The sequence below is a fragment of the Struthio camelus genome, chromosome 3 (assembly GCF_040807025.1).
Source record: "Struthio camelus isolate bStrCam1 chromosome 3, bStrCam1.hap1, whole genome shotgun sequence".
NCBI classification, from domain to species: domain Eukaryota; kingdom Metazoa; phylum Chordata; class Aves; order Struthioniformes; family Struthionidae; genus Struthio; species Struthio camelus.
The window spans coordinates 108,223,105-108,240,027 of NC_090944.1; the positions used below are offsets into that span (position 1 = coordinate 108,223,105).

The 16,923-nt window shown below is 45.5% G+C and overlaps 1 long non-coding RNA gene across 2 annotated transcripts in view; it reads left to right on the forward strand.

The window, feature by feature from the left end:
* The first annotated feature begins 11,695 nt into the window (after positions 1–11,695).
* The window catches only part of LOC104144981 (uncharacterized), a 47,744-nt gene continuing 42,516 nt past the window's right edge, over positions 11,696–16,923 (forward strand). For both annotated transcript variants that reach the window (XR_694215.2, XR_011140377.1), the window contains exon 1: positions 11,696–12,453. This is a non-coding gene — a long non-coding RNA (uncharacterized lncRNA). The remainder of the gene's footprint in view (positions 12,454–16,923) is intronic.

Below are 16,923 nucleotides of genomic sequence, written 5' to 3' on the forward strand. Positions count from 1 at the left end.
AAGCTGGCTTCATGCATGTAGACTCAAGGAAACCCAGTTCAGCCATTTCACAGCAGGAGTGGCTGTTATTCCCTTGTTCTGGTTTTAAGTGTTTCAGAAATGCTTTTTAACTATCACAGCTGTCTTGCAAGGTGCAAGGACCCTCCTTCCTGAGGCTTCTAAGACTGAACGCTTCACAGGGACGTAAAGTTTACTTTTGGGGATTTTAGTCACTTTTTGGAGTAGCCCTAAAAATACGGGGTGGGTTGTTCATGAAATGCTCCCCGTGTGCTGTAGGTATGTGGGTGTGCGTTCCCAGAGAGGGCTGAAGTTTTATGTTTCTGCTTAGATGAGTGAAATAAGTGATATGGCCGTAATACGACAAGTAAAGCAGGGCACAGTCGAAGGAAAGTATGGAATAAGCTTAAATGAAGTACATAAATCCATTGTGTATTGAATTCATCACTGTTCCTCTTTGCTGAATCTGAGAGCGTTACTGAATTTCACTAAACTCATGATTAGATTTGTAGTCTAACAAATGGTTGCTGGTCTGAGGCACTGTTGGGGGGGTGGGGGGTGGGATTTGGTTTTATTTGTGCTGTTTCCTGCTGCCGGTAGCATAGTTAGGAGGAGGAAAGGCAGAAGGAAGGAGAGAGACGCTAGAGCAAATGTCGTCGGCTACCCAGCACGGTGTGGGGCTTGGGCACCTCTCAGGTGGAGGTGCGCTGTGAAAACAAACCCTGGGGACTGGGCGTGTCCGGTAGCACCGAGTTTCTGGAAGACATATGTCAGGAACTGGGTAGTAAAGCTTGCTGGGGCTATTTATAGAGACCAGACACTTTTGGGTGAGATCAGGGGAAGTGATGTGGTTGTTTGACTGCTCAGCCTGGCATAGAGGGGAACTGAGAAAAGTCGTGGAAAATCCGGGGCTGTGTTCGTGGAGGGGTTGGTAGGATGGGAGCACGTCATGCTGTTCTGTCATCAGCAGAGACCTTTCTGGAAGTGTTTTATTCATGTGGCTCCTGGTGCTCCTCAGGCAAGAAGAGCTTTCCGCGAAGTCTTGTGGCCGAGACTGTCTTGGGAAACACCAAACGAGCTCTGAAAGGCGATGCACGTGCTGCGTTTTCATTTGACAGTTGAACACGTAGGGTAGCTTTGGAGTCCTGCGCACGACTGTCTCATCTGCCTTAGCAATGCTCGTGCTGCTGATGACGTAAGTACAGTGTCTATTTGCTAAGAGAGGGAAAATCCCATCTGGACTCAGCTGTTGCTTCGCATCTGTCTTGGGTGGTGCTGCTTTCTTGGCCGATGTGAGGAGGGCCTGCATCAGGCCTGGTGCCCTGGGTAACACTGAAAGAAAGCGAACAGAGGTGGGTGCAGGAGGAGGCTGCGGGGTGCTGCTGGAGGACGAGCCACCGCCGCGAGCGGAGCCGCGTGCAGCAGTCGCCACCCCACGCAGGGAGCCCCCCCGAACAAGGGATGGCGTAACAGAAAGAGGAGAACTGCGAGAAAGGAAGGAAGCTGGGGGAAAACCATGTCTTTTTCCCTGTGAAGTTCCTTGGTGGCTCATGTGGTGCTTTCCACCTTGCCAGGAGTGGAGGTGGGTCTCCCCCGCCCACACCCAGGGGGAAAACTAATTGTATGTGTTGTTTCTTTTTGTAATGGAAAGATCTCTGCAGAAAGAGGGTGGAGCAGATGGGTGGAGCTGCCTCAGAGGGAGTAAAGACAAATGGCGAAATGCAGGAGTGGGAAAGCCACCCTTACCAGGCATGGTAAATCCCCCTTTGATTGAGAAACATCAAAGCAGAAAGCTGTACTATCTACTGGTATTTCTTGCTACAGGAAGACTTTGGGCTATCACCAAAGGGTTGCATCCACCCAGAGGACACTTGTCCTCCATGTTAGGTGGGACTGGTAAATGTTTGAGTCCCTGTGCTACCTGTCCCTGGGATGAGCAGCATCTTTGCACTATCCATGCAAATTCTTTGTGGTGACATTGTAGGCTCTGGTAATCAGTAACTAGCTAAGGATCTGAGATAAAATAGTGGTTTTAGTGCACTTAGGCACATGGGAATCATTTTAAGTATTGGCAATACTGCGATCTAGTGCGAGTCAACCAATTTTGCCAGCGCCCTGCTTGTAATCTTTGCAGCACAGGCTTCTTGAGGGATGAGGGAAGAGACTTGCTGTTGGGGACTGCACGCTTGCCTGCAGTTCTGTGGAGATATTAAAGAAACACAACTTCTATTTTAGTCCCCTTCTGTGCCCTGTTGCACATCCAAGGACAAGTTGCATCCCCGTTCTCTGTTAGCAACCCCAGCCGTTACCTAGTTAAACTGTAAACACTCAGGGAAAGGACCCTGCAGTTCTACAGTGCCTAGCACAGACGAAATCCAATCTCAGATCAGACTTTGGACTCTCCTGCGATCTGAATAATCTAAAGGTCATTGCTGCTGCAGAGATTGGATGAAAGTTGCATCCTTAGGTAGAGGAGAGCTTAGGTGGCCAGCTGTTTCTGTGTTGTGAGCTGTGTAACGTGCAAGTTGTCTGATACCACATTTTTGTAGATCCCTGTATGGAATAGATTGATCCGCACTCCATTTAAATGACAGCAATAAAGTGCATGTTGAGGAGTCTGACTATACGTAGGTGTCCTTTTGGGCAGATGAATTATGTGCAATTTATTAGTTTGAGAAGGTGCAAAGGGTTCTTTGTTTGGTTTACTGTACCCTGTCAGACTTGCCAAACAGAGTTGCTGATAAAAGGTCTTCCTGACAGACCCGTCTTTCAACCATTCTGCGATTCTGTGAGGTTGGAAGAGACCTCTGGAGATCATCTAGTCCAACCTCCCTGCTCATGCAAGGTCACCTACAGCAGGTTGCGCAGGATTGTGTCCAGATGGCCTCTGAATATCTCCAAGGATGGAGACTCCACCACCTCTCTGGGCAACCTGGTCCAGTGCTCTGTCACCCTCACAGTCAAGAGGTTTTTCCTCAGGTTCAGACGGAACTGCCTGTGGTTCAGTTTGTGCCCGTTGCCTCTCGTCCTGTCGCTGGGCACCACGGAGAAAAGTCTGGCCCCATCCTCTCGACACCCTCCCTTCAGATACTTGTACACCTTATCAGATCCCCTCTCAGTCTTCTCTTCTCCAGGCTCAACAGGCCCAGCTCTCTCGGCCTTTCCTCATGTGAGAGGTGCGCCAGTCCCTTCATCATCTCAGTAGCCCTCTGCTGGACTCTCTCCAGGAGTGCCATGTCTCTCTTGTACTGGGGAGCCCAGCACTGGACACAGTAGTCCAGGTGAGGCCTCCCCAGGGCTGAGGAGAGGGGCAGGATCACCTCCCTCCACCTGCTGGCAGCACTTTTCTTAACGCAGCCCAGCATGCCACTGGCCTTCTTGGCCACAGGGGCACGTTGCTGGCTCACGGTCAAGCTGTTGTCCACCAGCACTCCCCAGGTCCTTCTTGGCAGAGCTGCTTCCCAGCAGGTCAGCCCCCAGCCTGTACTGCTGCCTGGGGCTATTCCTCCCCAGGTGCAGGACGCTGCACTTGCCTTTGTTGAACTTCAGGAGGTTCCTCTCTGCCTGTCTCTCCAGCCTGTCCAGGTCCCTCTGAATGGCAGCACAGCCTTCTGCCACTCCTCCCAGTTTCGTATCATCAGCAAACTTGCTGAGGGTGCTCTCTGTCCCTTCATCCAGGTCACTGATGAATAAGTTAAGCAATACGGACCCAGTATTGACCCCTGGGGGGCATCACTAGCTACAGGCCTCCAGCTACACTCTGTACTACTGACCAACCACTGCCCTCTGAGCTCTGCCATCCAGCCCGTTCTCAATCCACCTCGCTGTCCACTCATCCAGCCCGCACTTCCTGAGCTTGCCTATGAGGATGCGATGGGAGACAGTGTCAAAAGCCTTGCTGATGTCCAGGTAGACAACATCCACTGCTCTCCCCTCATCTCCCCAGCCAGTCCTTCCGTCAGAGAAGGCTATCAGACTGGCCAAGCGTGATTTCCCCTTGATGAGTCCGTGCTGACTACTCCTGATCACCTTCTTGTCCTCCACATGTTTAGTGATGACCTGCAGGATGAGCTGTTCCATCAGCTTTCCAGGGATGGAGGCGAGGCTGACAGGCTTGTAGTTTCCCAGGTCCTCCTTCTCACCCTTTTTGAAGAGTGGAGTTCCTCCAGTCTTCAAAAAAAAAAAAACAAAAAAAAACAAAAAAAAAACCCAGAACCTGGAAGGGGTTTTGAGAGGCATTTGGTAATACTGGTTCAGGAAAGGACATGAACTCCTAAGTAAAACTTTCATTTTTCTGAATGCTGTAGCAGACCTGCTCCTTTGCTCACTTTCCATAGTGGTAGTTAGGTGCAGATTCACTGTGGTTAGCAGAGTGTTACCACTGCAAAGCCAGTAAGAGCTGAAAGGAGCCCCAAAAGCACATTCCCTCCCCGCTGCTTGTTGTGTTATCCCACGTAAGGGAGCAATGCAGCCCAGCAGGCAGCTATCACTCCTGGTATATGTCCTTGGGCTTAGTTTAGCTCTCTGAGAAAGGTCCAAAGCAAGACCCCGATCCTGAAGCCCTTCTGCTGCTACCCGGCAATTGCTCCAGTGTGGAGGAGCCAGTGGCTTATGTGCTTGTGCCCTACAACTAACGCTTCAGCTAGTGTCCGCTGAAGACAGTTCTGGACTGTGTCAGGTTAAGGGCTAGCCTTTGCTCTCAAATTGCCTTTTCTGTAAAAGGATCTGTGGTGCCTGGTTTAATGAGTTGCTGTAAGAAGCATTACATTGTCTTCCTCTTTCTTCCCTGAATGGATGGAAAAGACTGATGAATAACTCAAACGGGCCGCTTCATTTGTAATTTTTGTTGCCACCAGTTATGTTTCTGCTGGTGTAACCTTGGGTTTCCCCGTCTGAGTAGGTAGCTTTGCTGTTCCCTCTTCTCCCTTTGAAAGACAGACTCTGTGATAGTGGCATTCCCATCTTATAGTGCTAAATACATCCTTTCATGGATTTAAAATAGGCAGATATCTACATAAAATGGTAGCACTCAGTAGAAATCAATAGATACTGGTGCTGGTAAACTTGATGTATTCAGCCTCCTTCTTGTGCTGCTGTTTAGCTAAATGTGGCTCGCATTGTACTGAAGTGGCTGCCTTCAAGGTAGCTGGGGACGCATGGCTGAGTTTTCTTTATAGGTGCTTTCAAATATTTATCTGCACAAGGATAATGGGAGAGCTGTGTTTCCTTTTGTCGTCAGAATTTCAGAAAGGATTTTAGTCCCCTTGTGCTTACTGAGCGCTGACAAGAGTGGCTTGATCCTGCTGGCATAGGACCGTCTCTTCTTCCCCTCCACCGTAAGCAGGAGTACGCTGTGCCTTCCCAGACTGGGTGGGCTACCAGGAAAGTATCTGTGTTTCGGAAATGCAGCTGAAGGTCATTTTCTGGCCTGTAAGCTGCAACCACTTAGATTTGATGGGGGGATGGGGTGTCCTGCTCTTCATCCTCTCTCTCTTTATTCCCGGCTCTCCTTTTAATTGGTGAGAAACTGAGTAAAGCTGGAGCGCGTACAGTTTTGACTTCCGTATGAGATATGGGTGTTCAGTGCATCCCAGAACTGGGCATCCATTTCGCTCTTGCAAACACGACCATTAACATGGGCATGTCTTAAGATGCTGTGTACTGTACTTGTTGCACTTCTGCAGCGTCTGCTCTTGATGCTGAGAGTCTATGAAAGGTCTCAGATGAATCATTCAAAATCTGGACTTCCTAAATTCCTAAAGCTGCCGCAAGTCTAGTGTGCAGCTCAGTTGTAAGTCAGCTCTGAGATGATGCTGTTTACAACAGGGCTGTGGACACAGGGGACCACTTTAACGTGCTATCTGCTCTTTACTCTTCAGCACTTCACATTTCTTCCAGTTCGAAGGGCTTTTCTTCCTTTGCTCTAGCTCTGACTAGACATTAAGAATTTTACTGTGTCTGAAGAAATACCCCGGACCCCAAGCAACACATTGCAGCACGCCAACAGGAGTGTCAGTGTGTTTTGCCTTTGCCTTAGGCAAAGGTGTTGCAGGCATGAGGTAACAAAGATAAGGATCATCTGGGGTTACTTGCTGCCTCCCCAGGTTCTCAGAGTGATGATGATGGCCGTTATAACGTTGTTGTGTAAAAAGTATTTTAGCAATTACTGTGAAACTAGATGGAAAGCCAGTGCTGAAGAACTCGCTTCGAGTGTCCAATGAGCTTCCTCTTTATTTCCGAAACTCTGCCCTGCCTGTCTCCTTCCCTTTTGAAATGTGCATACACAGCTGTGTTGCTGGTGCACAGGGGACAGCGGGTCCCCTCTGGAGAGAGGAGGACAGCCGCGTGCGCTACTGCGGCGAGTGATGGACCTCACCTTCACCCGCATTTCCTTAGCGCGTGCGGGAGGAGGGCAGCAGGCTCGCTACCTGCCTCTACCCCCCCCCCCCGTCTAGCCTGGCTATTTCCCAGCTGTTGCGCCTGCTTCGCTCAATGCCTCTTACCCCGGTTCTGTGCAGGAAAGTGGCTCATCTCCCTTGAGCCCAAGTGAAATTCGTCTCCTCTTCCTGTGTCATAGGAAAAAAACCCATGCAAAGGAAAGGATTCTTTAACTACAGGAGTGATTGATTTCTGCACAGTACAATCCTTGCCTAAGCAAGGATTGGCGACCTCTTGAGCTCAACAGTACAACTTTTGGCAGTGAGGTGAGAAGGCTCCTTGTGCTCATGTTTCTTTCTAGGCCCAATCTTACATGCAGACGTGGGTTATATTTACATTGTGGCTTATAGTTGTAAATTACAGCCTGGTAGCTGGAAGAGAAAAATGGTTCCTGCATAACATGGCTGAGAAGGACAACTCGGGACTGTCTGATGAATCCAGTTTCTGATATACTAGTGGTCTTAAGTTTTACCTTCCTAACTGATTGATAGAATATCTAAGGTGATGGGTACCTAGATGATATCTAAAGTTATGTTTAAGACAGTTTTTTTTTTTTTTTGAAAGCAGGGTTGTCCGTTAATATGCCCACACAGAGCAAGTTGTCAGTGGAACACCTAATGCTTACTGCTTCGCCCCACGTGGGAGGAGCAGTCACAAAACAGCATCATATTGACTCCTGCTGTGCGCTTGTTCGGTGTGCAGACTACTTGGTATGCACAGATACCCTTTCTGCAGTGAACAGGCTTGGATTCACCCAGGTCAAGATCACTTTATTAGCATTGCAAAAGCACTAAGAGCGTATACCACTGATAACCACCTGCTCGGTTTGATCATCGGCTACATATGTGATCCTAGCAGAGATAATTTGGAAAGGTATGTTTATGGCTTTGTACTTAGCATGTAAGGATATGCCTGGCAGTTTCACAAACATGTCCTTGGCTAAAGTCTGTTGCTAAGCAATAGTTTAAGATAAGGAATACATACAAATCTTTGAAGGCTTAAGCATGTCTAAAGCCCTAAAAATTAGGAGAGAGGTATAGAATAGAAAGGTCCTGCTTTTGTCTGGAGCACCTAAAAGGAATTTTAAGCATTATTAGTCTGGGAACAACATCATAATTGTAAGAATTTGCAGTATGTTCCTCTTCCTGTATCCAGCCAGCTGTAGTGTGCGGCAGAATATGCAGGTTGGATGAATTTCCAGCTCTACTTGCCCGTCTGAGGAGATAAGGTACAGAGAAAGAGCCACAGGTAGAAGTAATTGTCCTATCTGTGGCAAACTTTTGCATGTGGAGACAAAGGGGAGGGAGCCAGAACCACTTGCTGCTTATCTCTCACACTGCTTCTGTGTTTGCACTCCACGAGACCTTCATAGCTAGAGGTCACTTCCGTCGTGCTTCTGTAATCCTCGTTTGCCTTGTGACCATCAGTTACTGACTCACTTTGCAAGAAAATGGGAGCCTTCCAATGGTGGTCCTGCGTTGCTTGCATCTCATGGACCATGTCTCAAAGTACAGCTGATTTCATCTAAAAATGAGTCTGCTTCAGCATTCTCCATCTGTCCTTTAAGTCAACCAGTTTGTAATTGTACCTCCTAAGCAGTCTTCCGTACTTTACGACCTGTCTTCAGTGATTGCAAGCAGTGATATGGGGGCAGAAGAGGAGCTGCATCTCTGCTTCTCAATAGAAGCCTCACAGAAAACTTTTTTATCTTCTGTTCTCCCTGTTTCTCTGGGGTGTGGGTGAGAGAAAAGCTACTAGCTGCATGAACTTGGCAGCTGCAGTAGATTTGAACTGAATTGACCCATAGGATGCAAATGGAGTCATGAAGTATATGTGGCAACGTGATGCATATTAAAGTGATTTGGAGGGTAATGTTTCCCTGACTGTATTCTTAGTAACTGAGAGAAGTGATCTTCCCACCTTAGCTGTAAGCAAGTTATAACACCCACCAAAGAGACTTTCAGAAGCTGAAGGTAGCCCTGGCTACAGGATACCTCAAAGCATGGATTTAGTTGAGGCCCGTTCCCACTCTGCACTGGCTATTTGCATCCTCTGCCCCTTTAGTCCTTACAGAGGCCCCATGCCATAAAGCCCCTGAGCGAGCACAGGCTGTTTCCTGTTCCGATCTCAGTGGCATGCGTAAAAACATGCCCAAGAAATGACGGTGTTCCCTTGGGAATAAGGAAAGACCAACTAGCTGCGATGAGAGGAGAAAGTTTTATATCCGTGTAGTTACTAATTCTTTATTTGGAAAAACAGAACTGTTTATCTGGTGGTTCTTGGAGCTTTAGCTTCATATTAAAATGACCTTCGCCTAAACCTTCTCCAGTTTCTTCCCAGAGGAGAAGATAAAAGTTGCAGTTTGCTTCAGAACAGAGGCTTAAAATTGGGCTGTAACTGCCCTTTCTAGCAAGGCTGCAAACAAAGCAACTGCGTTTCATTTCTCAAAGTATTAACTCCTTAGTCTGCAGGGTGGGTCACACTAAAATTCTAGCTGGTGGGAGGTCTAGTGAGCTTCCCTGGGGTATGTCCTGAAACAGGATAGGGTTCTTCCTTCTTGCTTGCTATTTCTGGGTCTCAGACCTTCGAAGGTTTGGCCATAGAGCCTTCTTCTCTTTCCCTCCCTCCCCAAACTCTAATATTGAAGGTGTGTAGAGTGCGAGGGGAAACTTGAAAGAAGGAAAGGAAGCTCTTTTCTCTTAGTCTACCTGCGTGATCCCTCCCTCGCCTGTTGCCAGACACCTGTGGTGCTTGAGCAGTGCCCTTTCCTGTCTATGGCCTTGCTTTGCCAACTTCCTTGTCAGAGAACAGTTGAGGTTGGGAGAGACGGCAGGAGATCATCCAGGCCAACCCCCTGCTCAGAGCAGGCGCAGCTACAGCAGGTTGCCTACAGAGCAGGCGCAGCTACAGGGCATTGCCTAGCTGGGTACTGGATATCTCCAAAGATGAAGGCTTCGCGACAGCTCTGAGCAACCTGTTCCAGTGCCTGACCACCCTCACTGCAGAAAACACTTTTCTTACGTTCAATGTATTGCCTTGCCACCACCAGCAAACCCTCTACCTAGGTCATCCCAGGAGTTCCTTTATTTCGGTATATGCCCAGAGCAGGAGGGATTGCCTTCCTTCACGTGCCATTTCTTGAATGCTACGTTTGTTCCCGTCAGTTAGCTACTCTTGTCCTTCCAAGCAGAAGGAAGTGGCAGTATCTCCTCTTGGCTTCCAAAATGTTTAAATGTCTGCTCATATACCTCTTATTTTAATAGGCATGTGAGGTCATACATGCAAAACCAAATCTGAAGCACAAGCTCATCTACCCAGTACATATTTTGCAATCTCTGGTCACAGCGCTCTAGGCCATCTTTGAGCTTCCCTGCCAGTATAAACAAAGTCATCTTGAGATCATGCCCTATCTTTTCTGCAATTTACTTTTTAACCTGATACGGATACTATTATCATATGGCCTCTAAAGCCTAAGGAAAAAAATGCTTGGGCTGCTGTTAACAAACCTGGCAAGAGCTCTCCTTTGTATCCTCCTGGGAGTGTTTGGTCATGGAAGTTACTTTTGTTATACCCGATTCCACTAAATAAATCTCCAATTTTCCTGTCTTTCCATCAAACATTACATGTTAAGGAGCCTAGAATAACAGCTGCTGCCACTCATGTTAACCGAGAGGAGCACAAGACACTGAAGTGTCTAGTTTCTCATCACTTACGGGATGGATAAAAGTATCTGTTGTACTGACTAGTCCATCAAATATGAATGATGCGGATAGAGTAGCTGTTTATACACAGGGATCTATTTTAGTTAAATTGAAAACACACACAGGGGAGCGTTTCAGCTTTGTGGATAGAAAACAGTGGAAACGTTTTTTTTGTTTGGTTGGCTTTTCTGTTTGCCAGTGACAATTAGTTCTCGGGGGTGTACCGTCTGCAGCTGTGAGAAGATGAGTTCTGTTCTTCTAGGATGAAAATCCAAATATTGTTAGTTATCCAACCAAATCTCATGAAGCCGAGGATGAGGTGCTTGCCTCCCTTTATCATTCCAATTTTGCCCTAATACTCAGGTCTTTTGTATAGTGTTAACATAAGCATTTACAAAGCTAGTCCCTCTGGAGGATGACAGCAATTGTTTTGCTTAATGTTCAATGTCTTCCTCTCCCTCTGGACTCTGTGCCAGTGCATACTGTAATGAACAAGCTCTGGAAGAATATCACAGCCTCACTTCATCTATTAGGACACTTTACACAGCAATTTATTTTGCACCACCATGAATTATACAAACACACAAATGAAAGATACATACGCAATAACTACACGCGGAGAGCGTTGTCGTAGCAAACTCATTAGCAGAATGAGTTTCTCTATAGAAAATCACTTAACCTTTACAGATTTCCTGGTACTGTGTTTATTAATGCTATTGCTTTGTTTTGAAGTAATATTTCTGTGTTATCTAAAAACATGCTCCAGACTTGAGAATTAATGTACAGCATTAAGGTTTCCTCTGAGCGTACTAATTATATAGAAGGCAAAAAGTGAGCTCTCTTGACGTTTGCACATGGGACGCATCCTTACCCTTTTATACGTAGATGTATGAGAAGACTTTCAAAACCAGAACCAAATGATGCAGGGCAAAACTCTTACTGAAAAAGAATAGCTTTGGTTTCAGTGGTCAGACGTTGATCGCAAGTGGAAAGCTGCAATGAGTAGGCTTTATCAAGATTTGCCTGTAGGGCTCAGTGGCTAACATTTTGCCATGGAAACTATTTATCCAGCAGTAAATTGAGATGAGGGAAACGAGAAGAGTAACTTTTTTGTCAAAAGGTCTTCTTGGTTAGAAAACCAATGCTCCATATGCACGTGTTTCTGTCCAGAAGACTGCCAGCAGGAGTATGGCGACTCTAGTAATTTTGCGGGTAATGGAAGCAGGATGCATCAGGAATAACATACTCAGTACAGAGTAACCCACACATACGTAGCTTCCTGCGGTAGTCAATTTACGTATAGACACAAACTGGCAGACATTTTCATTGCCACAGCATCTCTGAATATTTATTTGTTTTGCGATAACAGTTCTAAAGCTAGTGATTAATCATTAACATTTTCAAGTGACCTTTTTGATTTGTTCCGTGGCAAGATTACAGCTTATGTGGATTATTGAAAGACCTGTGATCTTGGAATCTGAGGAGAAGCTATTGCAGGTGGAGATTGTTGTGATTCAATTGGCATCATGCTGCTGACTGCTTAGCATGAAGGTATGGGGCTGTGAAATGAAGACAAGGGAAAAAGTTGGTTCAATAGGTTTGAAGTCCATAGACTGACTTGAGGGACATACTAGTCAAAACGAAAGCAGGCAGTGATTCTGGTAGGCACGGGAGCAGACTGATGCTTTCTCCACCCTTTGTACTCAGGATCTGTGGGGTTAGATTCCATTTTCCTGCTCCATTGAGCTGTTTCTGCTTTTATAGAAAAGTAGATGCCATTGCTACCCAGGTGCGATTCTGTATCGTTCTTGTGTCTTTTATAGCTGTATTTATGACTCGTGAGTAGAGACTGAAGGCTATTGACTTCCGCTGATATTTTCCAGGTGATATTAATACAAACGGCATGAAGTTTTGGCCTTGAGGGGAAAGTTTCAGTAAAAGGCTATCTGGAATAATTAAACCTATCATACAAGCCTTGTCGTCCTGAAATGAAACGAAGAACAAAATTAACCTGACAGAAATTCCAGCCTACTTACAGCTCTGAAGCCCTGGAGCTGGTTGAAAAGGCTGGAATCTGGATTGTGTTGGTCTTGAAACCTAGTATGTTCTAGGCATCAGCATATAGCAGTTTTGTAATTAGCTAACTGTAGAAGAAGTGGGAAAAAAAAGAAGAAACCCATTTTTTACTGCTTCTGCGCTTCAGCCTCGTCCGCTGCTTTATCCATGATGTCTATGTTTTGTGAATTTGGTATGGCGTTCTTGCTGGCTTCGGAAAGAAAGACTGGGCACGGAGGGTGTTACAGGTGCTACCAATGAGGTAAGTAGAAGATCTGGAAGGGGGCAGAAATCAAGATGATGGAGGAAGGAAGGAAGGAAGATCAAAATTCCCATAACCTCTGTGCTCTGGTGTTTTACCTTCGGCATATAAAAAAGAAGCAGCTTGTAAGAAACTGCTAACTGAGGGAGGTTATGGATCAACAGACTTTAGTCTCCTACGAATTATGTGAACATTCTTATTTATTGCTGGGGGTTATAACATGTTAACTCTGCATATCAGGATCCTAAGATATCTCAGGAGCAATATGAAGTGTTTAATGCGTGGACTGAAAAACTGAAGTGTAGAATTCGTAAAAACTGACAGTCCAGCAGCTGTAATTTGCAAAGACAAATGAAGCAGGATAATTTATTCCCGGTGGAAACTTACAAGAAGAGCGTGTAATGTACCTATTTAGATTTTTCTTTTTATAAGAGGAAAAAAGACAAGATGATATTACAGTGGGTTAGAGGCAAGTGATCCTTTTACTACTTCCTCATTATAGGACATGTAATATCACCATAGGACATGGAAAAAACCCATGACTTTTAGAGCTGTTCTTTTCAGTGAAACCAAAACAGTTTTGGTTTTAAAACTAACTTTATTATCCTATAGCTAGAGCACAATGATTCGTAAGTTGAAACTAAAACATAAGTCTGTATATCTCATCAGCGTTCTCTAATCACAAATGAGTATTTCCTAACAAGAATAGTGGAATTCTGCTCTTGAACAAGAATAGTTCACAGATAGTAAGCATGTCTTTAGAGCTTAGTTTTTGCATAATGAAGTAATGGAACTCACTGTATGTTGATTGAATCTTTATATCTTTATAGTAGGTTGGTACCAACCTCTGTCTTTTATGTGGGATGATTGAAAGCACAGCTGCTTAGTTAGCATTTTGATATTCCTGGTACAGTTATCAACATGGGTGAGAACGTGCATGCAAGGATTTGAGAAACTGGGTAAACTATCAACCCAAATGATCAAATATTCAGTGAGGTGAAAGCTGAAGAAATTGTTCAACTTTAAGACAGTTTTCGCCTAATTCAGTAGTGAGGTGCGGGTCTAATTCAATAGCAGAGGATGGGCCCTATAAAGCAGATTCTATAATTGTTCTTTTGCAAAACATGCATGCTCTTTGCTTTTACAGATGTTTGAGATTTTTGTCTTAAAGCTCTTCAACACACACGCGTGTGTGCATGCGCACACAAAGTCTCATCTTCCACCTCACTCTCTCAAATCCAATCATCTCTGTGCATGATTGACCTACGTGATCACCATGGTTTCCAATTCAATTTAGGTCCCTGAAGAGGACTTTTAATTAAGAAGCTCTAATAGAATCTAAGAGAAAATGTCTAAGTTGCTGGTCTTCAAACCGTGATCTGCAGATCCCTGAGGTGTCTGTGGCTAGCTCATAAGGGAGCTTAAACATGTCCTTTCTGGGAAGGTCATATCCTTTGCAGCAATCTGCATAGGTACCTCTTATGGATCCATGCATCCACTGGAAAATTCCTACAAAAAGTTGAGAAACTCTGTAATGGGCTGCTGCTAAGCGGTGGGTAACAAGACAGAGAGTAGTGAGCTGAGAGCGGGACCACAGCCACAGAAGTGTCTTTGTGTGAAGCGATAGCTACAGTTTGTGTCAAGGTGCTTAGCCTAGCTCTGAGCTCGCTCAAGTCCACCTGCGGCACGGCAGAGCTCAGCGGGCGCTGGGGATTCGTAACGTGTGCCACTGCCACATGAGTTAGCTGGTGCTTTGCTGTATATTCAAGCACACTTGCTTGTGTAGCAGCTGTAACACTCAAATACTGAAGAACTCACTTTTACCCAGTGTGTGTCTGAGCCAGTTGCAGAACTTTATCACCGCTGTCTGAACTGTAGAAGTGTACATGGGTGGGACTTCCAGAAGTACTTGATATTGGTCTGGTATTTATTTTGGTGGAAACAATCCCTGTGTGCGCGCACATGAGGGGTGGTGTATGCTGATGTTTACTCAGTAGCTCTTGCTAATCTCCATTAAGCGACTTGTGACTGCTGGACTGTGCATGCAATGTTTGGTAATGTGGTGCAGAAGCACTCGAGAAGGCTTTCACACCAGAAGCTCCAGCATTAGCCACATACAAGAACAAAAGGTAGGACTGGAAAACACTTCCTGAACTCTTTCAAGTGCACTATTTGCTGAAAAGCAAAGTTCTAGAAAATTGGAGCCGTGTAAAAATTTGAGATAACTTTGTGAAAAGTTCTTGGCAGGAAGACAAAATGGAAAATGTGAATGTTCTGTGTAGACTGTTTCAGGATTAAACATCTTGAATTTTTGTTTCAAAATGCTCTCCCTTCTGGCAATTCTCTCAAAACTTCTGGTCACACAAATCTGAGTTATTGAAGATACAACTGAGGACTTCTGTCAGACAGAACAATATTTTATTTAATAGGAAGTTTCTTTTTAAGCACTTTATTTAATTGGAAATCTCCAAACTTTTCTTTTGGAAAGCAACTTGAAACAAATTCCGTTGTTCGTTTTGTTAGTTTTCAGTTAGCTGTTTGAACAGAAGGCTCTTTGCATGAACACAAGAGGGGATGATGGGAAATTTGAGAACAGAAGAAATTAAAAATGAAGAGCTTCAGTTGTGGTAAGCCAGCCCCTTGATACAGTGGCACTCAGAGTCCAGACCTGGACTACTTGGGCTCGGGTAACTGTACCCACATAGGTCCGTCAGCACAAGTCTCACGCAGGCCACCCGGCTGGCTTTATAGGGGAAGAAGTCATATATACTGCGTCAACGTAACAAGTGAGCGGGAACTTACCTTAGCTCCCTTTTCCGTAGAAGAAACCTGAAAAATGCAGAGCACAAACCCTTTGTGGGGTGTGAAGGACTTTTCCACTGGAGCGCGGTAGGCAAGGGAGGGAGGAAGTATTATTGCCCCTGGGACTGGAGGAAAGAGCGAGGATGGGGTAATAGCAAGTTAACCAGTTCCCTACCAAAAAAAAAAAAAAAAAAGCCCTCTCTTGTCTCGGCTCCCAACAGACTTGGTTTTCCGTGCAATGAAAATGAGGATGAAATGCCTCCCTTGCTACCCTTTTAAAAACACTTCAGTGACCTCCAAGGAGCGACAAGAGCAGCATCGTTATAACTGGGAAATGAATTGCTTGCTTTCTGGATTTAGCGGCTTCCTGTTCTGGAAACCCGAGATATCGTCTCAAATTTCTATTTGTTGTCAGCCCAGCAGAAGAGACTCCAAGGCTGCAAATCCACTTGTGAGGCAGTGGTTCATCTGCTAATTGTCTCTGCCAGACAATGCCATTTACACTGAACACAAAATCACCTCTAACCTATACTGACCAGATAATCATTATATCCTTGAACTTCCATCCTTCTGAAATAGTACCCCTTACTGCAGATGCAGAGAGCGTGTGTCAGCTTCTCTCACAGGACAACAAAATACAGGCATGCTTGTTATCGATTAATTTATAAACATACTAGTTTCCAGACCGAATTATGATCTTGTAAGCAACTGCATTATAAAAAAGACGTCTGACGTGTCAAACATGCTGTAATGGATCTTGTGCTTCAAGGACTGTGGTGTCCGTTGAAAGTCAACGAGGGCTGGGTACAGGACTGGCATCTGCCTTAAATACACTGTGAAAGTGTGTGGTCCCGGTGCTGTCGCGCTGAATTTGGCTCCCCGGCTGTGGCGCAGGGTGGCGTCAGCAGAAGGTTCAGAAAGGCCTTTGCAGGCAGGAGTCCGCTGAGGGGCTGCTTTGCGCTTGCTGTTACTCTCCCAGCCTGCTTTTTTTGCATGTTGCTGTCAGCGATGCCGGTAAAGCTGGGCTTTGCCTCTATGAGAGCTTTTCAGTAAGGAAAATGGTTTTTTCCCATTTTGCAACTTTGTGATTGCTCTTTCCTCCTTCAGGACAGCTTACAGCACTTGCCGTTTTTGCTGCATACAAAATTGCATGTTCTGTCACATCGGTGTGTCGAGCAGGTCTAGCTTACCCTCCTGCATCAGCCAATTTGCCACAGCTGCTGCATCAGCTTTAAATGGGATCAGATCTGAAAATGGCAGTTCCGCAAATTCACATGACTGACCTGTAGCAGTTTTTTTCCCCCTCTGTGTTTTGACACTTTATTCTGTTAACCTGGAGCACTGAGTAAACCTCTGGATTTTGCCCTTCAGTCAGTGAACCTGGGGGGATTTTTTTTTTTTTTTTTACCTATGAGATATTGCTCTTCATTTTGGAGACAACATATATCGTAAAAAACTGGTTTGACAGCCATGATTCATTTTAATGCTATAGCGACTGCTACTCGCAACAAAACAAGCCTGTGTGATGGTTGCTTCCACTTTCTCTAAGACCGGTCTTTAAGAGGATATGGTTTTTACTTAGTTCCAAAGTCTAGCTCGGGCATTATTGCCTGAGATTTGACATCTCCCAAGGGATGTGATTAAAGAGAGAGACAAAATCAGAACTAC